Source organism: Diabrotica virgifera, chromosome 2 (genome assembly GCF_917563875.1).
Source record: "Diabrotica virgifera virgifera chromosome 2, PGI_DIABVI_V3a".
Taxonomy (NCBI): domain Eukaryota; kingdom Metazoa; phylum Arthropoda; class Insecta; order Coleoptera; family Chrysomelidae; genus Diabrotica; species Diabrotica virgifera.
The window spans coordinates 251843660-251870770 of record NC_065444.1 but is presented as its reverse complement, the minus strand read 5'-3'; the positions used below and the strand labels follow the sequence as shown (position 1 = coordinate 251870770).

The 27111-nt window shown below is 33.5% G+C and overlaps 1 protein-coding gene across 4 annotated transcripts in view; it reads left to right on the top strand.

The window, feature by feature from the left end:
* The window catches only part of LOC114338522 (protein decapentaplegic), a 349390-nt gene that overhangs the window by 196803 nt on the left and 125476 nt on the right, over positions 1–27111 (top strand). Inside the window, exon 1 of one of the 4 annotated variants that reach the window (XM_050644445.1) lies at positions 22043–22275. The exons of the other annotated variants lie outside the window; for them this stretch is intronic. The gene's annotated coding sequence lies outside the window, so the exon portion shown is untranslated. Of the gene's footprint in view, positions 1–22042; positions 22276–27111 lie in introns of those variants that run through there. 4 annotated transcript variants of the gene reach the window in all.

The following is a 27111-nucleotide window of genomic DNA, read 5'->3' as shown; positions in this document are numbered from 1 at the left end:
TGTACCTGTCTAGCAACAATATTATTACAGCGATATTGTTAAAGAATAAGGCTATGACATATTAAAAGAATTACTTAAATCGGACGTCAGGTTTAGGAAATACAAGACATTAAAAATGACCAATTTTTTGGGGTGGCGGTTTTTGTGCCAGTGAGTGTATATTCGGTAGGTCTTAGAATCGGTCGTAATCTATTTTTCATATCCCTGAGTGATAAGCGGCGTTCCCCCTAACATTTTGTAATGTTAGGTGGAGAAGTGCGTACATAACGTACTCTATAAGACTATGAGTACATACAAATTTAAAAAATTATGATCAAACTCCATCAACAAGTTCCGGCGATATTAATTGTAGCATATGTTTGAAGAATCAGTTTCATTTTTTGAGTGCACGGATTTTAATAATTTCCCTCCATCGACCACGAATCCGTTCCGTTAGGACGCCATTTTTAAAACTTTATTAACCACTCTATTGAGGTTCAAAGTTTATTCAAACTTTTACACATAAACTATATACCTTCAACTTCAAAATGGCTCTAGTTAGGTTGCTTAATTGTTATAAATAAAGTAGCCGCCAATTAAATAAAAGTGGCTAACTTTGACCGTAATTAACCTAGGCAAAATGTTTTTTTTTGAAAATTTATATAAAAATACAAATTTTTCAAATCCCATTATAGTTTTAGCCTACAGTCAATATTAACAAAGTTATTCAAATTGTTTATAAGCCAAAAATGACTCTATTTTAGTAACATGTTTTCGGAGTGATAAAAATGACTTTTTAATGATTTTTTTAAATGCGTTGAAAATATGACTATTCTTCTTTTATGTTGTTTCCACATAATTGCTATATCATTATTATTTTCTGAACAATAACATTGCGAAATAAAAGCCCTTTGGGATAAACAAATTGAATAAAATTTAAACTAATTGATGAATCATCTTAAAAATTTTTTTGCATTGTGTGGACTGTTTAACTCAAGTTTTCTTGCAATATGAAAGTCTTAAATAAGATTTAATTACCCTATTTTTACCTGTAGCGATTTAAACGAAAAAACTCCTATTTTTGACACTTATTTGTTAATAACTAAATTTCTCGTCCAAACTGTGACGGGCATTTTTGTATTTATAATGTATTAGGTAGATAGTACACAAAAAACCCATTTGCAACCTGGCTGCTCAAGTGTCCCGAACATGGTATATTTTTGCCTTACTTCCCTGGCGTATATTATACTCCCAGTTCTAACGTAACTGTATAGGTTAAGCTGGTTTGCTCTTCTTCAACGTTGAGAAGTTGATCATCCAATACGCATAATTGATGATCTGCGGGTCCCTGGAAGGAATAGGAGAGCAAGAGCAAATAAGAGTTGGGAGACGACCTAAGAGAGCAAATTATGGAGAAATGTAATTAGGAAACCTGATCTCGCATAGGGATAAATGCAAAGAGAATAATGATGATGAGGGCACGTTCAATGTCGCAATAATATTCGCAGGGAATTCAACTTCACGTAGTAGCACTAGAATAGAATAGAATAGAAATATGCTTTATTGTCACTGAAAATTATACAAATTTTATGGACAAAGCTTAATTAAAGTCAGAAAAAATAAATAAATAATATCTAACAATAACAATAACAAATACAATTTTCTGAAATTTGATAAATCGTCAATATAAACAAAATATACATAAATACAAAATATAAGTTAATAAAGTAAAGAAAAAAAAACAAAATCGATATATTGCAACAATTTATAGAAATTGCAAAGTGAACATACAACAAAGTAAACTATTTATAGACATAGGAACTAATAAGATTAAGCTGCTGCATGTGACACCCAAATATAGATAAGTTTGGTTACTTGTACATTACTGTAATTTCTTAGTTAGTCATTAAGAAACTCTTCTACTGAATAATATGGTCTTTTAGATAGATGAGCCTTTGTCATTTTACGGAACTTGGGGAAAGATGTTGCAGATTTGAGTTGTAAAGGAAGATGGTTGTATAGTTTTTTTGCGGAATATAATATAGATTTCTTTACTAACTCAGAGGACGGGATCAGTAAAGAGACATCAAAATTTGAATTTCTGGTGGAGTAGACATGACGAGGCCTTGCTGGAAAGACATGCATGTGTTTACGAATTAAGCAAACAGTTTCTAAAATATATAAAGATGTAAGGGTTAAAATGCCGTGATCTTTGAAGTAACTTCTGCAATGTGTTGTTCTTCTGAGGCCAAACAGATACCTTATTGCTCTTTTTTGTAATTTAAAAATAACATCTAATTGGGCAGCTGTACTAGAACCCCAAAAAGGAAGACCATATCGAAGATGAGACTCGAACAAGGAAAAATATGTTAGTTTAGAAGATGCTAAATTGAGTTCTTTCGAAACAGATCTTATAGCATAGCAGGCTGAGGCGAGTTTCTTACTTAACAAATCGATATGAAGGGACCATTTGAGGTTGCTGTCTAAAAAAATACCAAGAAATTTTACAGAATCAACGGTAGAGATCTGGCTATTATTAATAAGCAGGGGTTGAAGAGCACTTTTATAGGATAATGCTACTGTCTTATCCACGTTAAAAGAGGGTAAATTAGAGTCAGACCAGGTTTTTATCGTAAGCAAATCAGAAGTTATAGTTGCATGAAGAGATGCAATAGTTGAGTTGCTCCAAGTGATACTGGTATCATCAGCAAAAAGAAAAAATTTTCCATCGATTTTTAAGTTAGTGATGTCATTTATAAAGATAAGGAACAGTAGAGGACCCAATACTGAACCTTGTAGTACTCCACATACAATGTTTTTGAGACTAGAGTCAGTATCATTTGCTCTAACTAGTTGTTTCCTATTATTCAAGTAAGATTGGAACCAATTCAAAAAAATACCTCGAATCCCATAGAAATTTAGTTTTTTAATCAAAATGTCGTGATTTACACAATCAAAAGCTTTGGCATAGTCACAGAAAACAGTGGCAGTATAAAGATTATTGTTTAGTGCTTGGTAAACCTCATGAAGCACAGAAAACAAGGCATCAGTGGACTAAAGACAACAATAATAATTATGATTAACTATATAAAGGAGATCAACAGTTATAATAAAAAAAAATCGAATTGATTCACTCCGTATGAAAGCTAGCAACCTCGAGACAGGAACTATCTTTCCTTATCTGAATAAATAATTTATTATAATTTCAACCTTGAGACAAATCATCCCAACTACCATTTTCACATATATACAATTGTTTCAGATTACTTTTTAATTGATTACACCAATTACACAAGAGTGTCGTTTAAGGTAGTTAAGCAGACTCTCAGTCTGGGCTATGACAGACACATGGCGTTAGTCATACTCATACATCTCCTAGTGCAGGAATTTTTCGAAGTGACGAATTAATTGTTAGAGTCCAGCTGTTCCTGTAATGCCTTAATTTGTTTCATCGCAGGCACACTTCTCACCATATTAGTATTTAAACGAATTGAGTTAATTATAAATTATAACGAAGTACTCGGTAGCGTGATGAATTGTTTTATTGAGAATGACAATCAAGAACTGCTCGGTTCAATTTTAAGTAAAACGTTACGAGGGACTGGTTAGACATAACTCTAAAAGTCAAAAAATAATAGCCCTGAATTTGAGATGAAATGTTTTTAAACATATTCAAGTGTTGATTGTTTTTGAATAGAAAAGAAATTAATTGATGGATTCGACCGTTACTTGATGGAAGTTCATTTTATCTAATAATAAAACACTGAAAACGTTTGTTTTCTATACTTCCAGGTATAACACCAGCTTTCAGAACTAAAAACAACTTAAGCAAATATATTAAGAACAATAAAGGCCGAAAGAGAAAGCAACTACAGAGTGGTGTGTACAAACTAACGTGTGGTGACTGTCCGAAAACGTACATCGGTCAAACTGGCAGAACTTTTGACAAACGGATAGCAGAACACAAAAGGGCATTCAACAATAGAAAAACAGACACTTCTACATACGCACTTCACCTTCTAGATCATAATCATTCTTTCAATGAAGAGTTTCAAATTCTGCATATTTAAAATAAAGGCCAAAAGCTATCTTTTTTAGAATCTATGGAAATTAATAAACTGAAAAATACAGATATAATTCTGAATTACCAACTCGAGACAAACAGCTCCCCACTCCTCAACCTCTTAAGTTGAAGACTTAAAAAGGCAAACACATTGTAAACTATATCACTTGAGAAAGGCACTCTGCCGAAACAGGTGTAGTCACTTAGTTATAATAAATCCTGTGGAAGTATAGAAATCAAACGTTTTCAGTGTTTTATTATTAGTTATTAGAAAAGAAATTAGAAGATATAATCCAAAATGTATCCGTGGAAGACTGTACAAAAATATAATAGACAGTATGCAAACAGCCGCAAAAGAAGCGCTTGGTTTAAAATCCGAACACCACAGTAAAAAGCTATGGTGGACCGAAGACATACAAAAGCTAATAATGGAGAAAAAGAAAGCGTACGCACGGTGGCTAAGTACTAAACATCAAGTAGACAAAGACAAATATTTGGACCTACGAAGAACAACAAGAAGAGCAGTAACAGCAGCAAAAAAAGAAATGTGGGATAGGAAATGCCAAGAGATCAACACTTACATAGGCGGAAGGAAGTGTTCAGAGACATGGAAATTTTTAAACAAAACAAAGAACACAGAAAGAAATACTATTTCTATTCAGTTAATATCAACAGAAAAATGGAAAGAATACTACGAGAGTTTGCTAACAGAAAGTAGAGCCGAATATACCACCCAATCACCAACAGAAGTATTCGTTGAAGGCGAAGAGATAGTAGTGGGAGTTGATATGGTGAAGAAAGCGGTAAATGAACTAAAAAATGGTAGAGCTCCAGGGCCAGAAAATATTCCTGCCGAATTAATAAAATGTGGCACAGATAAACTCTTTCAAGCACTTACTTGGTGTATGAACAAATATATAAACGGTGTCACACCACCCAGTTTATGGAAAGTAGCTTATATTTCTTCCATTCATAAAAAAGGAAATAAGTTGGATTGCTCAAATTACAGAGGAATATCGGTAACTAGTACACTAAGCCGGGTGTACGGGCGTATTCTTAAAAATCTCATTGAGATGGAGTATAGGGAACAAGAAAAAGAAGAACAGGCTGGTTTCCGCGCTGGAAGGACTTGCACAGATAATGTCTTCTGCCTAAAACAAGTAATTGAAAAAAATCAGCAACCAATCAAGAGACCCATCTCATGTTTGTTGACCTCCGTAAAGCATACGACAGCATTCCTGTGACTAAATTGTGGAAATCACTACAAGAAACTAACATCAGCTACACTCTAGTCAACGCCTTAAAAAATCTATATGAAAATTCTACATCACAAAATCACAAGTAAAAATTGGCAACACACTATCTAAAAAGTTCATAGTTAACAAGGGTTTGCGCCAGGGCTGCTGTATTTCACCAACTTTGTTCAAGATATATGTTGCAAAAGCACTAAACCAGTGGAAACGTAAATGCCACGGTATGGGTATAGACCTCGGAGAGGTTTGTTTATATACCTTAGAATTTGCTGATGACCAAGTGATCATAGCTAAAAGACGACCTACAGTATATGGCAAGAAAACTAAAGGAGGAATATGAACAGTGGGGCTTGGAAATTAATGTGGAAAAAACTAAATACCTACCCATAGGAGCTGAGTTATCAAATATCGAACTAGAGGATAATGAACAAATCACATCCTGTAGTGAATACACGTACCTGGGAGTAATCTTCGATAGGACGGGAAAAGACGATGAGGAAATAAAGAAAAAGGTAACACAAGCTAGAAGAACAATTGGCTGCCTAAATGGAATACTTTGGAGCTCCGAAATAGGAACACAGCGAAAATACAATATCTATGAAATACTTATTAAAAGCAGCCTACTTTACGGAGCAGAAACTTGGAGAATAACCGAGAACAACAGGAAAAAATTAGAAGCTGTAGAAATGGATGTGTTTAGAAGATCGTTAGGTATACCGCGTAGGGAAAGAGTTCGAAATGAGGAAGTAAGACGACGAATTGGAATAGATGGCTACTTAACAACAGACATTGAGAGGAAACAGTTGAATTGGTATGGTCATGTTCAAAGAATGGATGACACAAGATTGCCCAAAAAGATCATGCAGTGGGTACCACCAAACCGCAAAAAACGAGGAAGACCCAAAAAGACATGGAAAGAAGGGGTAACCAAAGCAATGAGTGCAAGTAATCTTAGAGATGGCCAATGGGATGATAGAAGGACGTGGAAGTTAGGCATCGGACAACGTCGAAAGACGTTCTAAAACCGATACATATATATGATTGTTTTTGAACCAAAAAGGAGATTAAAAGGAGAGAGCTAAAGATAAAAATTACTCATCCATATTCATTACAATTAGATAATATTTTTTGTTTCGCAGATTAAAGCACTGCCTTCGCTTATGCATATTGTTCCCTAAATTTTGGACATTACCTGGATATCGTGCTACTGTGGATATCTCCTTTCACCTGGTGTGTTATATACTAAGAAGTTTATAAAAAGTTTTGTTATTCTCCTATGCCTCTTCTTTTCCTTGTTTGTTTCCGACTGGTTGTTATTGTTTTAGGTTTGTTTTTCTTCTTGTCATATTATCTTCTTAGAATAGAATAGAAATATGCTTTATTGTCATGAAACATTTAACAATTTTATAGACAAAGCGCTCAAGAATCATAAATAAAAACAATAACAATAATAACATAATAATAAACATAAGAGGCCGTGAGCCGTATGGCTAAATCTGGAACATAAATAAAATACAATTTACTAAAATTATATAAATCATCAATATAAATAAAACATAATAAAATCATAATAAAATAAAAATCAGTAACAGTCTATTGCAGAATTTAAAAAAAAATCGCAAATTGCGTAATCTACCTTAAGAAATTTAATAAGTTAAGTTGCTGCATATGACACTCAAAATTATAGATTAAGATTCTACTCATACATAAGAATACTGTAATTTCTTAGTTATTGGTTAAGAAACTCTGCTATTGAATAATATGGTTTTTCAGATAAATAGGCTTTTGTCATTTTACGGAACTTGCGGAAATATGTTGCAGATTTAAATTGTAGAGGGAGATGGTTGTATAGTTTTTTTTGCAGAATATAATATAGATTTCTTTACTAACTCACTGGACGGGATCGGTAAATAGATGTCAAAGGTAGAATTTCTGGTAGAATACTCATGTCTAGGTCTTGCTGGAAAGGTATGCAGATGTTTACAAATTAATCAAACAGTTTCTAAAATATATAAAGAAGGTGGTGTTAGAATCCTGTGATTTTTGAAGTAGCTTCTGCAATGTGTTGTTCTTCTGAGTCCAAACAGATATCTTATTGCTCTTTTTTGTAATTTAAAAATAACATCGGATTGGGCAGCTGTACCAGAACCCCAAAAAGGAAGACCATATCGAAGATGGGACTCGAACAAAGAAAAATATGTTATTTTGGAAGAGGCTAAATTCATTTCCTTCGAAACAGATCTTATTGCAAAGCAAGCTGAGGATACTTTCTTGCTTAACACATCGTTATGAAGGGACCATTTAACGTTGCTATCTAAAAAAATACCAAGACACTTTGCAGAATCAACGATACTGATCTGGTTGTTATAAGGGTTGAAGAGTTTCTTTATAGGATAATGCTACTGTTTTATCTACGTTAAAAGAGAGTTAATTAGAATCTGACCAAGATTTTATTGTGAGTAGATCAGAAGTTATAGTAGCATGACGATATTTGAGTTGCTCCAAGTGATACTGGTATCGTCAGCAAAAAGAAAAACTTTTCTATCGATTTTTAAGCTAGTGATGTCATTAATAAAGATAAGGTAAAGTAGAGGACCCAATACTGAACCTTGTGGTACCCCACATACAACATTTTTGAGACTAGAGTCTATATCATTTGCTCTAACCAGTTGTTTCCTATTATTGTCAGTGTTGTATTCTTCAGTGTTGTCTCCTGTTCCATTGCTGTTTTCATTGATCGTTTGACTTTAATCTAGAACGTCCTCTTTTCCTTCTTCTATTTGGTTTCCATCTGCAGGTTTCAGTAGTATTCTTCTCTATCCTTCGCAGATATCCAAACCAGACTATTTTCGTTTTCATATTTCGTCATTCAGTGTTTCCTTCACATTAATTAGATCTTTAATTCGTTAATTTATAATTTTGTCAATTAGTGTTACTCTTCAGCTTCTTCTTCAAAACATCTTTTCCATTTTTTTCATTGTATTTTCCATTCTTTTATTTGCCACCCACGTCTGGGGGTAATACAGAGAGAAGCTTGCTAATATTGTCTTAAAGATTTGGTGTTTATTTTTGCTTGTAATATCGTTGCTCCTTGTAATTGTGGTGTTATTGTCTTTCCTTTCTTTATTATATCCGTTTCATCTGATCCTGTATTTGTTAAAGTTACTCCAAGTAAATATATTAATTATTTTTTATTTTATTGTGTTGTAATTTACCTCCAGATCTTTTGCGATGTTTCCAATGATCATGTATTATATCGCGTAAAATTTTTCTTCCAGCTATTTTTTGTCATGTAGGCGATGTCGTCATTGTCTTTTGTTAAAATTATTTGATCGTCGGCAAATAAAAGACCCTAACAGATAAAATAAACTACTGGATCATTTGTAAAAGGTATATTTAAAAGACCCCAATAAGGGTTGCAACATATAAACAAAACGTTTTCGGATTAACAAATAATCCATCATCAGTTGTAACGTTTATATATGTAACCCTTATTGGGTCTTTTAAATATACCTTTTACAAAGGATCCAGTATTTTTTGTGATTTATGGTATACAGCCAGCTACAGGAATTGATTTTTCCTCGTGGATTTTTCCTAATAGATATTGTTTTCGTCAATTTTTACTTACCTCTGTATAAATTTCTTGCTCCAGTTTTTTAATGTTTTATCTATATAAAGTTTAACTAAGGTTGGCGACAAGCAGGATCCTTGTCGAAAGCCTTTATCAACTTTAAACAATTCAAAGAATTTTGTCCGATTTTTACTACGTACAGTGATTTTACAGCATTTATGTAGATGTTATCTAATAATAATATATTAGCAGTTCGAGCCAACCAGGTTCATGCCGTGGTTTACAACCTTCCTCCATTCCTGATTGTTCTTCGCGTCTTCTTTCCAATTGCTTACATTGAGATACCTCAGGTTTTTATTAACTTCATGACTCCATCTGGACCCAGGGCTTCCTTTTCTCTTTTTACCACCCACTAGACTTAACAAGATTTTTACCATTACGATATTTGGTTATTCTTTTGAACTACCAACTTCGTGATTTTCCATTGTATTCTACAGATTATTGACTGGGTCACTGTCCTAGACCTTTCAAAGATCCACGTATACAATTTGCAATGCTATTGAATGCTATTTTTTTTTGTCCGTGAGCTGTTTTATAGAAAATATATTATCAGTATATGAGCGCCCGAGACAAAAATCTTTGTTCTTCTGAACTTCACAACTGTTCCTTCACCCTTTCTTCATTCTATCCCCATTTTTCCTCCATTTTTTTTGTAATAACTCCTTCTAGCTTTACTCTTTCATGTTAGGTTATTTAGTCCTATTCTGTCTGAAGTTTCACAAGGTTTTTCATGCATCGCTTGCTTTTGAGCTGCCCATTGATGTAATATAATATTTACATTTTTTTTGCCAAATTGGTTGTTTCTGTTCTTTATTTTTTTTTTTATTATTTCAAATGTTTGTCTCCTTCATTGCCATTTGTCTTATTTAGTTTTCTTCTTCTTTGTTGTCCACCAGAAAGTAGAAATTTCAACGAACAAACTTTTTTAAAGCAGCTATTTGATTGAATTGCCGTGTGTTTCGGACATAAAGAGGTTTTCACCAAATTTCGCGAAAGGAAAAATTGTGGAAGATAAAAATAAAAACCAAATACTCGCTTATTTAAATTTTTCGCATAAATTTTGTGATTGTGTACAAAAAGGGTAAATAAAAAGATGTAGGACTTGTAGTTTTGACGGAAATCGTGATAAACCGTTCTTTGCCCTTAAAAATTAACCCTCTTCCCTCTTCCACTTCCTAACACAGATCGCCCGTAATATTTTTCTTAAATTTTTGTTCAATTTTCTTCCTTTTAAAAAAATAAGTTCCATCTTGGTACTATCTTTTTATTTCACCATTTCTAAAGGCCTTGGCCCTGGTCTATAATACATCATATTCACTTTCTTTTATATAATTTTGATTGATTGCATTTCAACATCTTTAATAATTAGAGTACTTAATCTTAACTACCATTAAAACACTGTGTTAGAATAATAACTAAGAATTTATAGTCTAATCATATAAGCAGCCATAAACTATTTATTCTTTGCTCTCCGATTTGTAGACTAAACTCAATACTTAAATAAACATTGAATTGCCCCGAGAAAAAGAATAATTACCAAAAGCCTTGATGTGAATATAAGTCTGTAAGTTTAAAAATAATAATTATTGCGATTGCGAATGTAAATCTATCCTCTAAACATGCAGTTTATATTTGTGGCCAATGTTATGGCCATCAATTTTTAGTAATAGACCAGTCTTGTGTGTTGAGATATATTCAAAAATATGACAGTTATTTGGTAATATTGTTTCTTGTTTCCCTTTTTGTTCCGTTCTTTTTACGGTTATTATGCTGGGACCTTTCAATTTATTAATACTCAAAACTCTTATAGAACTTTTGCAATAAGTCGGTTTAAATGCTTAAAAACATTAGGCTCCCGAAAAACTTGCACTATACCCTATTCCACGAATATACGACTGTTTTGAATTATCTCGACAACGACTATTTTACCGTGCCAAATATGAAGAACGAAAGTAAATTGCAAATTGCGTTGTTGTTTATTGGAATAATTATTATAGCCATTTACTTCCGTACTTCTTATGTTTCAGTCTAAAATATTCATTACCGCGACAATCCAAAACAGTTGTATATTTGTGGAATGGCCTATATAAACAAAACTCCAGAATTAAACTCAATAGTTCCACATCCGCAGTGGTAGAAATTAGAAGAGGAGTTAGAGAGGGATACATTTTATCACCCTGCTGTTTAAAGAGGTACTGAAGGATTAATATCGGCATAAACAGAAAGAGCATCAGATACGACGATGACATGGTGTTAATTGCGGATTCCGACTTGGTCTACAATGACCCATCAACAGGATCGACTCGGTTTGTGATCGACTGTTGTCTAAATCCAGATCTAGAAATAAGATCGAAAATAGAACAGACTATAAAATCTTTCGAAAAAATTAAAAAACTCCTAGGTGAATCTAGATTATCTAAAACTCCAAACTCGACGACGATTATCAAAATGCTACAGCTGGTCGACTATGCTCTAAGCCAGGCGTGGCCAAACTCCTTGAGAGTCCGAGTCATTTTTCAAAATTTGAAATTTTTCCCGAGCCGCAATTAAACAATTATTTAAAAAGTGTAAAAAAGGTATTAAATTTTTCTCTCAGAGTTTGGATTTCACGAATTTTAAAGTGACATAAAATGTTTCACATTGTTGTTTCAAATATGCAAATAATTTTACAAGCAGTTTTTACTAGTTCAGGATACTTTGATTCTTCATTATCCTTCACCCGTCTCTCAAAAAACACTGTCTTTGACACTCTGTCTTCTTCTGATCTTATCACATGACCTGCACATTTTATCTTAGCTTTTTTATATATCTGAATCTAACGATGTTTTCAGTACCATACAGTCACCAATGCAGCTTTGCTGCTCCTTCTCCGCTCACCTGTCAATTCTCTTTGAGGGCCAAATATCATTCTGAGAACTTTCATGTACGATGTAGAGTCAGTCCATGTTTCACTTCCATATGTAACAATTGGACGATCAATAGACATGAACAGTCTTAATTTAGATTGTCTTTTTATCAGCTTAGATCTTAATAATCTTTCTCTTTCCCACGCAGCTATCCTTGTTGAGACCTCTTTTTATATGTGGTCATCATCTGTGATTACTGCCCCTAGATATTTAAACTTTTACTACTTCGAAGTTGTGGTCATTAGTTATGTCTTCTCTTCGTTTACTCGAAGACCCAGACTAGAGACCACCTGTTTCTTCCTCAAGTTGTGAAAACACCTCTCCCACGTCTCTTGTAGAATAAGCGACTGCACATAGATCATCAGCAAAGGCCAACAATAGTTTTGATCCTCGATTCGCAAGGCGCGAATCCGCGGATTTGCTCTGTCAGCTCAGATGATACTTTACTTATATTCTAAGGCCAAATTAAATAGCAACGGTGATAAGGGGTTTCCTTGTCTAATTCCTGATGTTACACTAGTCTTTTATATTTGTTGTCAGTAATTTAAGACATTTTGAAAAACAAAATTAAAAGTAATTCAGGTAGATTTATTGAGATCCACAAATTATGTGGCTCGCAAGCCACATGTGCCTCTTTGAAGGATAATTTGTGGATCTCAATAAATCTACCTGAATTACTTTTAATTTTGTTTTTCAAAATGTCTTAAATTACTGACAACAAATATAAAAGACTAGTGTAACATCAGGAATTAGACAAGGAAACCCCTTATCACCGTTGCTATTTAATTTGGCCTTAGAATATAAGTTTGGCCACCCCTGCTCTAAGCAGTTGAAACGTGGACCATTAAAACATCAACCGAAAATAAATTAGAGACCTTTGAAATTTAGATCTACCGGAGGATCCTCAACATTTCATAAACATCGCATACCTCAAACTAAAAAGTGCTTCATATGGTGGTCAATGAACGAGAACTTTTCAGAAAAAAGTTAGAAAGGCATTATATCTAGGCCACATACTGAGAAATAATAAATATCAATATGCTTAACGAATAGTAAGAAAGATCAAGGAAAGGAGCAAGGAAATAAGGAAGAGGAGAAAGAAGAAATCTGGCAATAGCAGGGCTGAATTTTTTAACAGCTAATAAGAACAGCTAAATACAGAGAGGAGTTTGCATTTGCCTTGCTCCACCTGTAAATACTCTATACAATTATGCGGTAGAGCATATCTCCACGCATATTTACTACCAACCAAAGCGCTAGACTGCAATTTTACTGGATCAGAAGACAAATTCTGTAAAATGCCTTAATTGCCAGGAAGTCACTGCCTACTCCCTAAGATGCCCGTCATTACGAAAACAGAAAGAAACCTAAAGTAAGAAGAAAAAGAACATCTATTATTTTCCAACCTGCTATATCTTTAATTTTGGTGGATGTGACGGTTTTTAAAGTACATTATGTCGGAACATCTACATCTCAAAGTTTGCCAGGCGTCCAAACGAGCGTACAGCTTACATAATATAATATAATTATCCCTAAACTATTCCAGGTTATCGATGTCGAGCAGACAGGTTTTCGACCAGAATAAAATTGTGCAAGCCATGTAATGTCACTTTCTATATCACAACAGCATATGATACAGTAGAATTTTTCTTATAATCCCCTGTAAACAAATTGCATGAATAATAAATAGCATGATCAACAAGCAGGTGTTTCAAGTAGTGACGGGTACTGAAATCAGTTCACCTTTTCTTTTTCTTGTACTACCCCTATAGGAGATTGGAAATCATCAAGGCTATCCTGACCTTGGTTACAGCTGACCTAAAGAGTTCATTAGTGCTGCAGCCAAACCATTCTCTCAAATTTCGCAACCGCAACTCAAATTCCGCAACAAACAGAATGACATTCTTCTACGGCCTGGATTCCGCTTTCCTTTTATCTTTCCTTGCATTATATTTTAAAGTAATGCGTATTTTTGCCCTTTCATCAGGTGACCCACATAGTCGAGTTTTCTTCGTTTTGTTGTTAACAAAATTTCTGGGTCTTTTCCTATCCTTCGTATTACTTCAAAGTTTGTGATTCTTTCAACCCCACTTATCTCCAGCATTCGACGGTAGCACCACATCAAAGTCGTAGCGTTGTTCTGTTTGAGAGTTCAGGCCTCTACACCGTATAATAGCGTGTTAAATACGTAACCTCTTAGTATTTTTATTCGTAGAGGGATCAGAAGGGATCATGAGAAACTTAAAAATGGCCTACAGCAAAGGTCAGTGCTCTCTCTACTAATAATTACCTTATACTTAAGAGATATCTCGGAAAAACTGTCAAGCACGCCGATGACTGGGTCCTTACTACCAGATGCAGCAGACTAAAAACCAACAAAAAATACTGAGGATACCGTAAGTACCCATCTTCGTTCTAAAAACCACCAATAAAAATGCTTCTTAATATAACAAACGCATGATCCCAAAAATGGACTGCTTGGCACAATAACAACACGCTTTGGGCCCTAAGAGGACTAAGTAGGATTCAAACCAGACATGAAAGATATGCATACATGTTATATAAATTGGAAAAGCTGCCGTCTACCAAATGAGTGACTATAAGGAAAACTATAACATCGATCCCATTATTGAAAAAAATTATTAGTGTTAGAAATATGTTTCTAAATTTGTTGGAATTGTCACACGATAAATAAAAAGTTCACATAACCAAACAAATCTCAAAATGTACCTACTTGAAGTATGTCAATTTGCAACAGGAAAGAATTATGTAGTTTTCAGCTGTAGCTTTTAGAGAAAAGGGACGTGGAAAATACTAGAGACCAACGAAATCAACTAAATCCACCACGTCCTCTTCCAGGCATGATGGTTAACAGATATAACGAACGTCATTATGTTCTGAATTCTGACTCCAGTTACTTTTTTGTGAAGGCAAAACTGATCTCTGAAAAATATGTAAAGAAACTAAAGAAAGGACGGCCATGGAAAAGCTAGATAAATTATATATTAGGCAATAGGTTATAAAAGCAAGTAAAGCCAAAGGGGTAGACCACACAGAAATATAAATGATATCGGGAAACAAAAAGGAATGGACAAAGAGTACAGACACCAATCTACCGGGTAAAAGGAGTTTAGAGAAGAGGATGAAATAGAGAATACAAGGAAATACGCAGAAGAAAGAAAAAAGAGGTCTTGGAGAATGATGATGGAGAACGAAATTCTGGAACGTAATAACAGACACCAAAGCAAAAAAAAATACTACGCAAATTTGTCTAAATTATAATATAAGAACAGCTGTATTTCGTGTTTTAACTTGTATTTCAAAGATGATTAATATTTCGTTTTCAATTACTTCTTTCGATCATTGACCAGCTTGTCCATTACTCTACGCATGTTGTCCTTGGCCCATATAAATATAGCATCCACGTCTAAACTAATCTGTCTGCGTTACTAATCCAACCAATACCACACACATATCCTAATCGGTTACAAATATATAATTGTTATATCGTCTAGACCATATACCTACCACACACTAATTATAATTGCTTCCTGCGAGTAAAACCATTTCGGCTGGTGACATGGCTTCCCACCAGCTAATGTGTCACATAATTTACAGATAACGGTAAAACAAAGCAATAAAACAAAAAAGATTGTATGTCTAATTATAGTATGGGTTGTAAATCAATATTTTATTGTATTATGACTGTGACTGACTTAACGCTAATACTCATAATTCGGAATTGTCTGCAGCTGGACTGGAAGAGATCTTTGTCCCTGAAATTTTATGATCCGTCTACGAAGTTGCCATCAAAACAGCAAATGAAATCTTTTCACATCGACTGAAAAAATTGGGAGGCAATCTGGTTTTATTTATTGCAATTATTAACGAATCGTTTTTTAAATTTTATTTTCTTTAGACTTTCTGTATTATTATACTAACTACCTCTTCGTCTTTCGTTCGATACCTCATACCTCACACTAAGAGGGAGTGAAGTGGCCATCGTGATGTCGTGTATTGTTAGTCTCCAAAGATATCTCTCTCTCTCTCTTTCTCTCTCTCTCTTTCTCTCTCTCTCTCTTTCTCTCTCTCTCTTTCTCTCTCTCTCTCTCTATCTCTCTCTCTCTCTCTCTCTCTCTCTCTCTCTTTCTCTCTCTCTCTGGTCATTGAAGTCATCTGGTCTCTGAAATTATATTTGCTTTTATTACATAATTATATTCTCTCATCTCTTCTTTTATTTGAAACCTCACACCAAGGCCGTAAGTACGATGTTGGGGGCACCGGGGCAAACGTGATCTGGGGGCCCCCCACCGGGGGTCTTGGGGGTTTACCCCCAGCAGAAGGGGAGGGGGGTAAACCTCCCATTTCTCATCTGGAATCATCTGGAAACGTTTGATTGCTTCGTTTTGAAGGTCTTGTTCGATTGCATTCAAAATAAAATCAGGTTGAACAATTCGGTACGTATCTTACACTGCTTTCATTCCTTGAAAACGAGTGTCTAGCTGATGGCATAATGTGTCGATCATTGAGTAAAACACGGGACTTGGGATCTTGAGGTCTTTCATCTTCGCACAGTTCATCGAAATGTTTTTTGTCTTCTGGATTATTTCTGGAGCGAACCCTACTGGCATTCCTCAACGTTGACACATATTTGAAGCCTCTTCAAAGAAGGTTTCAGATTATCCTCTCATTTCAGTTAGTTCTAAGAGGCTCTCGTCAAGTAAACGGTAAGCTGTTAAAATGTCCAAAGAGTTTGATTGCAGTGTTTTCGAGACTATGTTGAGGGTTTTAAGGATTTTATTTTGCACAACTAGTACAAATTTGAATGATTCTAGTTTCTTTTTTTTCAGTTGTGTTGCTTCGTCTCTTTCATTTATTTTGTTACTTGTCAGAACTAGACTTGAAAGGCACTTCAAAACATCGCAAAATCTGTGTTTCAATGTATTGACTGTATCAAATCTTATAGCCCAGCTTGTTGGATTGAGAGGTTTTAGAGTGACTTTTGAGGAACATCTTTCAGATTGGTATGAGGAATTCAGTGCCTCACAACGAACGATTTTGTTCGTTATAAGTTGGAAAAAATGACGGTATGAAGGTTTATTTAGAGAAAATTCAGGAAGAGGTAAACCAGATTGCTGAAAAGGTACAGAAAATTGAAAAGGTGGAAGAAATGCGTTAAAATTCGATATGGAAAAAGTGGAAGAAAAATTGAAGGAGATAGGAAAATGCCAAAAATATACAGTAAGATTTTTTCGATTTAACACGTTGGCTGCCCTAAAACACAAATGTTTTGTCTCATGTTGTTGTTGATAACAGCCGCATGACACACCGTAATTTACTCAGAAGCATAGAAACGGGAGAGTCGTGGCCGTAGGGATCCAATTTTTTAACATTAAGCAGCCAAGGCGTAAAATTTTATTTTATTTACCATATATAATCTAAAATACGTCCCCTAATAACCTGAATTATAAAACAAAAAATACTAAAGGGGGAACAAATTAAAGAAATATAGAAGTACGAATCATGCAAAAGAGAACGAACGTTAAAAATTATAACAATTCTTAGCATTGTGAAAAGCACAAAAATATCAGAATAAAAAAAAATAAATTTAAAATAGGCAGATATATCAACTAAAAATGAGCTCTAATTAAAAAAAATGCTGCATGCACCGAAGCGTGTTTAAAAATAACTTGTCAATTAAAAAAGTCGATATACAAATTCCTCAATTCTTTTTAGCCTGGTAGAAAAACCATAACCCCCCGTGGGGGCGGTCGCCTCTTTATTCGCCCTGCCCTCGATTGTGTGGTTGTTTTCATAAAAAACTTCTAGCGAGAGCGTACAATAGTATTTGACAATACCCACTTAAGTAATTGTCAGAGCACGTGTCAAGTAGATGAAATAACCAAGTACTACAGCAAAAGGATAATGTAAAATGGACTTGGACCGCAGATTAACGTGGAAGAAACACATATTCACGAAAAGAAAACAGTTGGATTTGAAACTCAGTAAAATCTACTATCTAATAGGAAAAAGGTCACAACTGAATTTGTACAAGAAAATTCTGGTATACAAGTCGGTGATAAAGCCAATATGGAGCTATGGAATCCAACTGTGAAGATCTGTACCGAGACCCAAAATCGATATCCTGGAGAGATTGCAAACGAAGACCTTCCGCATTATCACAAATGCACCGTTTCATATGCCCAATGAATACCAGTTACTCCAAAAAATATGACAGGCGACTGACGACTGCAAAACCATGTCAAGAGGCTAGCGAAGAACCTTATGAGGCCTAGGAAAACAGATGCCTAAAGCTTCACACTCCAAGCGCTCTACCTACAAGATTTTAAACAATTTAATATACACATTTAAAGCGTTCCCTCGATGCTTAATATTTTTGTCAATATATTGTACAAAATTTAATATTGTACAATATATTGATCGTCTGTAGATCACATTGAACGATTGCGCAGTATATTGTGTCAATTAACAGGATTTTGATTTTTATTGTGCAATATACTAATATTGAAGCGTCTGTGGCCTATATTGCGCAATATTGGTTGTCATGTTTTATCACTCTTGCTGTAACATCGTGGTGTGGTAAAAAATTTGGCTGTCAAAGGAAAATAGGAAGAAAGAAAGGTTATTATACCTAGAGTGAATCGACGTGTATCGGTCGTTACGGGCTCTGTTGAATCTCAAGACTATAGACATCATTTTAAAAAATGAACAGTACTTATTTCTTTTTTTTTTAAACTATTCCTTCATCTGCCTGCGTTTATTTTCCTTCGTCCTTTTTTTTTAGATACAACTAATGCAATAGCTGGAAAGATAAGAGGCGGAAGGAGTATAGGAAGAAGGAGAGTGTCATGGTTAAAGAATTTAAGGGACTGGTTTAGATGCAGTTCTATAGAACAGGGGTCACCAATTAGCGGACCCCGGTCCGCATCCGGACCGTGAGCTACTTTTGTGCGGACCGTCATTAAGAGAGTCACAAATAATTTTGTTACTAAAATTATGATAGGATATTGTCACTGAATAGTCTCCTGCAAGTGCTACTATAGTATGCTGTCTACCTGTCTCTATCTATTATAGTGTGCAAAATAAGCCAATTTTGTGGCTTATTCCCAACTAAAATAGTAGAATTATATGACAAAGTATTAATTTGTAAAATTAAAATAATGAATCTTCTGATTTAGATATGCGTTTGATTCACTTTGAAAAGATTTTTGAAGTTATACTTCTTTAGGCGCGATTGAGAGTAAAATTTCATAATACTGCGCGCATGCGCACACAGACAGTATGGCGTTTAGTTGCTAAATCTTTCAAGTTATGTATAAATATATTAGTGCAAGAAAAGGTGTGAAAAGAATATATTAGTGTTTTTAGTAAATATATTTATTATAATTTTTGTGTCTTTGGATTTGTCTTCCTCAGGAGTAAGATGAGTATTATTAAAACATTTTATTGTATATTTATTATACTTCACCTTGTCTGTTTGTTACCGTGAATTGTCATTAGGTACGTTCGAACCGATACAGACACAGTCCTTGTAGCGTATTTGGTATAGCATTCGGCCAGAGATCGAGAGGTCTTGAGTTCGAATCCGGAGCAATCCTATACTTTTTTTATTTTTTTGAAAGCGGTAAGCACAAAATTAGCTTGGTGTTTAAAAAAAATTAAAACAAACTGTTTATAGTATTTTTTTCTACAAACGTGTTAAAAATGCAACTTTTAGCACTCCATAGGAGCGTTAAAAATGTTACTTTAAAGCACTAGTGTTTTAAAATTTTTAAGGCACTGCAGTTAAAATTGAAATGTCAAATTTTGAAAACAAACGTCAAAACATTAATATTAACAGTACAACTTGCGCAATTTGAAAAAGGTTTTTTAGAAGGTTTTTTAAAATTTAATTTAAACTGTATTACTGCATTTTTGACACGTTTGTAGAAAAAAACTATTAAAATTTGTTAGAATATACAACAATAAAAGTAGATGTTATTCTATAGTTGTTATGATTTACGTATTGACAGTATAGGCAGTTTTGATGTAATGTCAAGAAAACTATAAAAATGGAATGTAAATGTAAGTCAAGTTCAAGTAAAAGTTTTTGTAGGTATTGTCCTGTAATTTAGAATGAATAAATTATAATTGTTGATATATAAGACGTTTGTAGACAAAAAATTGTGTGATATACGTGTTAAAATTACATTTTTAAGGCGCTCATGTGAATTGCAGAATTCGCTTCGCTCATTCTGCAAACGTTCACATGCGTGCCTTAAAATTATTGTATTTTTAACACTTATATCATAAATAACTATTATTTTTAAAAAATCATATAATAGAAGTATAACTTCTTACGTGCGTACAAAGTACACACACATTATTTTTTTTTTGTTTGCACTGTAATAACACAGGTAGGCCAGGGTAATAAGACAAAAATATACCCTGTTCGTGACACTTCAGCAGCCATGGTACTGAAGCGTTTTTTCGACAAGTAATACCTATAGGACCAAATTGTAACTACATATTTCCTGCGTAGGATCTGGCGGCCATTTTTACTTATAAACAATTAACTGTCAAAATATGGCATTTTTTCTTTTTTTTTTCAAATCAATTGAAAACAGTGAAACTTATGATATTTTTAGTACAAATATCTTAGAGATTATGGAAAAAGCTTTAAAATGACATATTACAAAGTTTGATATACTCATTTATTGTTAATATAATTGCGAAAAAAGGTCGGAATTGCAAAAAAAATATTTTCGCAATAACTGTTGTAAAAATCAGTGTACAGGTTTGAAATTTTTGTCAAATGAGGGTTATTTGGTGCTTAATATGTGATAAAAATTTCAAAGCGATTCATTTAATTGTTTAAATTTTATTCGAATTGTTTATCTCAAAGAGCATTTTTTTGCAATAACATAAGTCAGAAAAAGTTCACGTTAGAACCATTCCACAGGTGTCAAATGAAAAAGCATGAGCTATATTTTCAACTTGGTTTAACAAAAGCGAATAAAAAATGCATTTATTAGTAATAAATAAATATGCAAAAGTATCGTAAATCTTTCCTTATAAACTTTTTGAATAACTTTTTCCAAAAAAATAACTTTTTTACCCTGTTTTAAGTGCACAACTACCAAGTAATGTTATTAATATCCTAATTGATAAAAAATTGTAATAAATATATAAAATTTCTTATATAACAAAATAAAAAGTTTATAAGGAAAGATTTACGATACTTTTGCATAATTATTTATTACTAATAAATGCATTTTTTAGTCACTTTTTTTAAACCAAGTTGAAAATATAACTCATGCTCTTTCATTTGACACCTGTGGAATGGTCCTAACGTCATTTTTTCTGACTTATATTATTGCAAAATAAATGCTATCTGGGATAAACAATTTAAATAAAATTTGCTGTACATTAATTTTTACAGTAGATATTGCGAAATTAATTTTTTTTGCTATTCCGACTTTTTTCGCAATTATATTAACAATAAATGAGTATATCAAAGTTTGTAATACGTCATTATAAAGCTTTTCCATAATCTCAAGATATTTGTACTAAAAAAATCATAAGTTTTACTGTTTTCCATTGATTTGAAAAAAAGGGGAAAATGCCATTTTTTGACAGTTCTATAAATAATAATGGCCGCCAGATCCTACGCAGGAAATAGTTACAATTTGTTCTTATAGGTATTAATACCTGTCGAAAAAACGCTTCAGTACCCTGGCTGCTCGAGTGTCATGAAAAAAAACCTTATTATCCTGGACTAAGGTTGTACACCAAATCACTCGGTAGACCGCAACGTATAGTTGAAACGTGACGGTAGACCGCCTACTATAGTAGCAGCGATATATCAAATAAAAATTAGCAAATCACTGAAGCTTATGTATTTAAAAAAACTAATTAAACAAAATAGTCAATATAGGATTTTCATAAATTCCTCAAACTTTTTTTAGCCGGGTAGAACCGGGTAGAAAAATCATAACCGCCCCGTGGGGGCGGTCGCCTCTCGATTCGCCCGGCCCTGGATTGTGTGGTTGTTTTCATAAAAAACTTCTAGCGAGAGCGTACAATAGTATTTGACAATACCCACTTAAGTCATTGTCAGAGCACGTGTCAAGCGGATCGCGACGCCCCGATTGGTCGGCTCAGACCCCACACCTTCTCAGGTACCAACAGGTAGAGGGTGGAAATCTCTCATCTCATCATCAGTCTAGTATAAGACGCCTAGCATAGTTGATCAGTGCGTTTCCTATATCAAACTTTCTTCACTGTTGTTTTTAGTGATTGTTATGTGTCCGTGTTGGTTTTTTCGATTTGTGGTGGATTATAGTGATTTTTTTTGACAGTTCGAGCTACCCATGCCCATTGAGATGGTAAACTTAACGTTGTAAAGACATTGGATTTAGGATTATTTATAATATTTGAAAGGTACGTTTACTTAACGTAACAAAATTAAAATATATCATCAAGTACATTAACAATATAACTCTACATCCTCAATTTTACTTAAAATAATTACGAATTATGGAAAAAACAAGTTTATTCTTGCTCAATAGATGTTGTTACTTGTTACGTCGGACATAGAGACTTTTGACGCAGTTAAGCAGGAATGACGCATTCCAGCAGGAATCAAGTCCTTTCTAATAATCGTTCCTGATTTTAGAAGTAGGCATCCCTATGATGATAAGGAATATTTTGAGTCCTAGAGTGAAGCGAAGAAGAAAACTATATACAGGAAAAACCATAGATATAAAAAAATTGTTAAACATAATTTTGTCGGAAAATTTGGTTTTTATTGTCAATTTTTAACTTTGAAAAATGATAGAGATAAATCTAAAGAGTCATGAAGGTTTTTCTCTCTCAGTTTTTTTACTTGTCACCTCGTCATCCCATGTATTTTACTGCCATTTACAGTATTTACTTGAACTCTTTTGAGTATCGTTACTCACAATTTTTATATGACTTTCTCTTTTTATTTTGCTTATAGTGCCCATTCTAAGACAATGAATTTTCTTTTCTTGTTTTTTTTAATGAATTAAACAGAAATTGATTAAAAACATTGACATTTACGTAAAAACAGTTATTTTTGACTTTCCACATTGCTGCTAATAGGATTGGACAATGATTTTAAATTATTTTCTGTGATTTTTCTACAAACAAAAGGCTAATAACTTGTTTACGTGTAGTTATATATTTCACGTATTTTCAATTTGTGCATTTGTAGATCTCAATTTGTGCAGTTATAGATCTGAATAATATTTTTCCGGTAGCGGTATTAACAAGTTTACTGACTTAGAGTTAGGGAACTCTTCTACTCCAGTCTTTCTAAATGTCTTATTAGTTTTATGTAACAATTTAATATCCTGAAAATAGTCATAAAAAGACTGCACTACGAAACAACGAACGGAAAAATCCAAAGGAAAAGAATGACTTACAAATAGGTAGTTAAAAACGATACGATAATACTCGAAAAGACTCGAAAATTACCAACTCAAGAAACCCAATTAACACAGTAAAATCAAGATAAAAAATTAAGTGGTTTGGTCAATTAAAAATATTTTTTCCACCTACCTCTACCGAAAGTATACTTTTCCGGACCTGATTGTAGGGAGCAAAGTTGTACTTTTCCTCCCTAGGGAGGAAAATATTTTTCCTCCCTAGGGAGGAAAAGTAAAAGTGACGTCATGTTATTTCATTCATGAAATATAACTTATTGACGCTCTGTACAATATCTATTTTCTATTACGTAAGTATCTATACGTTTTAACGTTTATTTAAAAACACTCTGTATTTTGCAGAATGGTAAAAAACAGTAAATTGTTATTCTAATTTAACAATGTTTACATTAATAATTTGACTTATATTTGACAGTTGACAGTTATATTGTACCTACTTCTTAGTTTTAGTTCTAATAAATTTTGTTGGTTAGTTACCTAAACAAATTAAGTAAAAATGAAAAAATTACTTGTTATTTGAGGAAGGTGGAAAAACCATATGTATAACATGGGAGTAAAGTGCCTTTTCCTCCCTTGAATGATTACTGCCCTCCGCTACGCGTCGGGCAGTAAACTTCATTCTCGGGAGGAAAAGTAGCACTTTCCTCCCTTGTTATACAAATAGCTATTACCATTGAAAAATTATATATTATTTATCACTTTTATTTTTCGTGTCGAAAAAGAGTCAAAAACAAAGGAAAAATCCAAAAGAAAAGAAAGACTTACAAATAGGGAGTTAGGTACGATAATACTCGAAGAGACACGAAAATTATCAAATGAAAAAACGCAATCAACAGGGAGAAAGCGAGATAAACAAATTACAAAAGTGGTTTGATCAATTAAAAACTGTTTTATTATTAAACAATGATATATTCATCAATTTTCTGTGTACTAAAAGTTGTAATGCAGATATTTCCATTCGCTTTCTGTAGATTTTTTTTTTCGATTTGGCGTGTCGAAGAAAGAGTCAAGAACAAGTGAATGCTTAGTTAAGGTATCCATCAGACAGCTCGGCGCTGATGATCAAGTTACCGTACATAGGCATCGATTGTTTTATACTTTATCCAAACTGATGCAACTGTAATAACAATATGTTTGCCCTGGCAATAGACTTTATTATTGTTCTTAGTGGTAGATATTCGAGGCAATTGAGATTCGTCGGTAGGGAGAAAATAGAAATATCTGGAAGAATGTTATCAAATATGAAAATATTATTTTGATAGATAGATGCAGACTTATGTGCCCGTTTTACTCGAAAATCATTTTGATATAAAATTTTTACATTTTATAATTTCTGGAGTACCTACATAATAAAGTATTCAATTTATTTCTTCATTAATTGATATATTTTACTCTTTTTCAATTTCCTCTACAGTTTTTAAATCTTTTTTTTTTAATTTTTCAAATGATTCGTATATTTTAAAAAGTTATAATTACAAAAATTTTCAGAACGGTCAAAGTATTCTAGTGGTAGGGGAGCCCAAGCGGGGATTTTTGCAGTTACTCGAGCGCGTCAGATTATCATATGGGGAGAAACCTGGTACCCTGCAGATGTACCTCTACCATATATTGGCTCTTAACACAGGGGAGTTCGTTAAGGGGGGCCCGAAAAAAAATCTATCCTTAAAAAAACTCAAAATTGTCAGATTAAGATAAGGTTTGTTAAGTACATGGAAAGGAGTGTATATTTCAAAAATCTGACGATTTGAGTCGGGCGTAAGGAAATGGGCGAGTCCCAAAGTTTCACAACAAAAAAACGAATTTTTCGCGAAATGAATGATCGAAAAACTAAAAAGTACGTGCTCAATATTTTTTAAAAATCTATCGAATGATACCAAACACGACTTCCCACGGAGAGGGGTGGGGGTTAAATTTAATATTTTAAATACGAATCCCGCGATATTTCGCGAAATGAACATCAGATCGAAAAACTTTAAAATACACTTATTTAATATTTTTGAAAAATCTATCGAATGGCGCCAAAGACGACCCCCCACGGAGGTGGTGTGGGGGGTTACTTTAAAATCTTAAATAGGAGTCCTTATTTTTTATTGCATATTTGGGGTCCTTACCTAAAAATAAGTAACTTTTATTCGAAACATTATTTCGAATTATGGATAGATGGCCTTATAATCGGAAAAAACGATTGTTGGAAATGGAAAATTCAATTAAAAAATAGCAAGCGCCCACTAAAATGGAAAATTTTATGTGACTTTTTTTGGTTTTAGAACCCACTCTTCACAACCAAATAGGTCCCCAAAGCGCTCGAGTGACTGCAAATTTAGCATACTTTGCTCCCTTACAATAAAGGACTTACTTTAATTTTTGCAGCAAATTCTTTTTTGTATACAAAACTATGAAATTTATTTTATAGCTTCTACCATTCTTCATTTATTCATCATATTCATTCCTTCAATCTTTCCTATATTTAAATTTTTTGTTTTTATTCAATTAATCTATAATTTTCTCCTTTTTAAAATTATGTTGAATTTCCCAAATGGTTTGTATCTGTTAAATAATATTTAGAAACAAATCTTTTAAAAGCAATCAAAGCACTTTCCTGTGATAAAAAACTTAAGTTTTCTTTAGTTAATAATATAATTTTAGTTAATAATAATATAAGGTTATTAAGGCACGAACAAAAAATATAGAATGTTTTCCTTTGTATTCAAAACACTCTGAAATTCTGGAAAAGAAAGTGTGACGAAAAGATTTCTGTGGCCTTATAAGTATCTCCTTTGCCTGTTAAGGGACTGCAATCGCACAAAGAATAGTAGTTACATACTAGAAAGTCTCTTTTAGGCGGACGTTAAATTTTGGCGCGATGCGGCCATTACTATATTTTTGACAGTTAGATGAAGTTGACGTGTTTGGAAAAATGACGCATATGAACAAAAAAGGTTTCCATCTCTCATTAAACATTATTATTTGAGAAATAAAGCGGCGAAGGCAACAAAAGAAAAGCTGGATTAATATTATGGGACTAATGCTCCTTCAGACTACACTGTCAAATTTTGGTTCCGTGAATTTCGTAATGGCCGTATTGGATGAACCACGTTTTTGCCGGCCCACCGATGCAGCTACAATGGAAAATGTGAAGAAAGTTTATCAAATGGTTGTAGCTGATCATAAGTGAATTGGCAGAGGTCACAAGAATTACTAAAGAGCGCACTAATCATATTTTGAACGAAGTTTTGAATACCAAACAATTAGGTATCTTGCCGGTGAATGCATTGACCAAAAACATGATCGTATGACCACTTCTCAGCAGTGTTTGGACATTATGAAAGCATTGAAAGTTTTATATGATTTTGTGATATGTACCTAATGGTAGGGGAGCAAAGTATGCTAAATGTGCAGTCACTCGAGCGCTTTGGGGACCTATTGGGTTGTGATTATTAGGTCCTAAAACAAAAAAAAGTTAAGTAAAATTTTCCATTTTAGCGGGCGCTTGCCATTTTTTAATTTAATTTTCCATTTCCATTAATCGTTTTTTCCGAATATCCATCTATCCATAATTCGAAAAAATGTTTCGAATAAAAGTTGCTTATTTTTATGCAGAAAATTCAAATCTGCAATAAAAAATGGGGCTCCCATTTAAGATTTTAAAGTAACCCCCCACCCCACCTCCGTGGGGGGTCGCGTTTGGTACCATTCGATATATTTTTTAAAAATATTAAATAAGTGTATTTTGCAGTTTTTCGATCTGATGTTTATTTTGCTAAATATCGCGGGATTTGTATTTAAAATTTACCCCCCACCAGTGGTC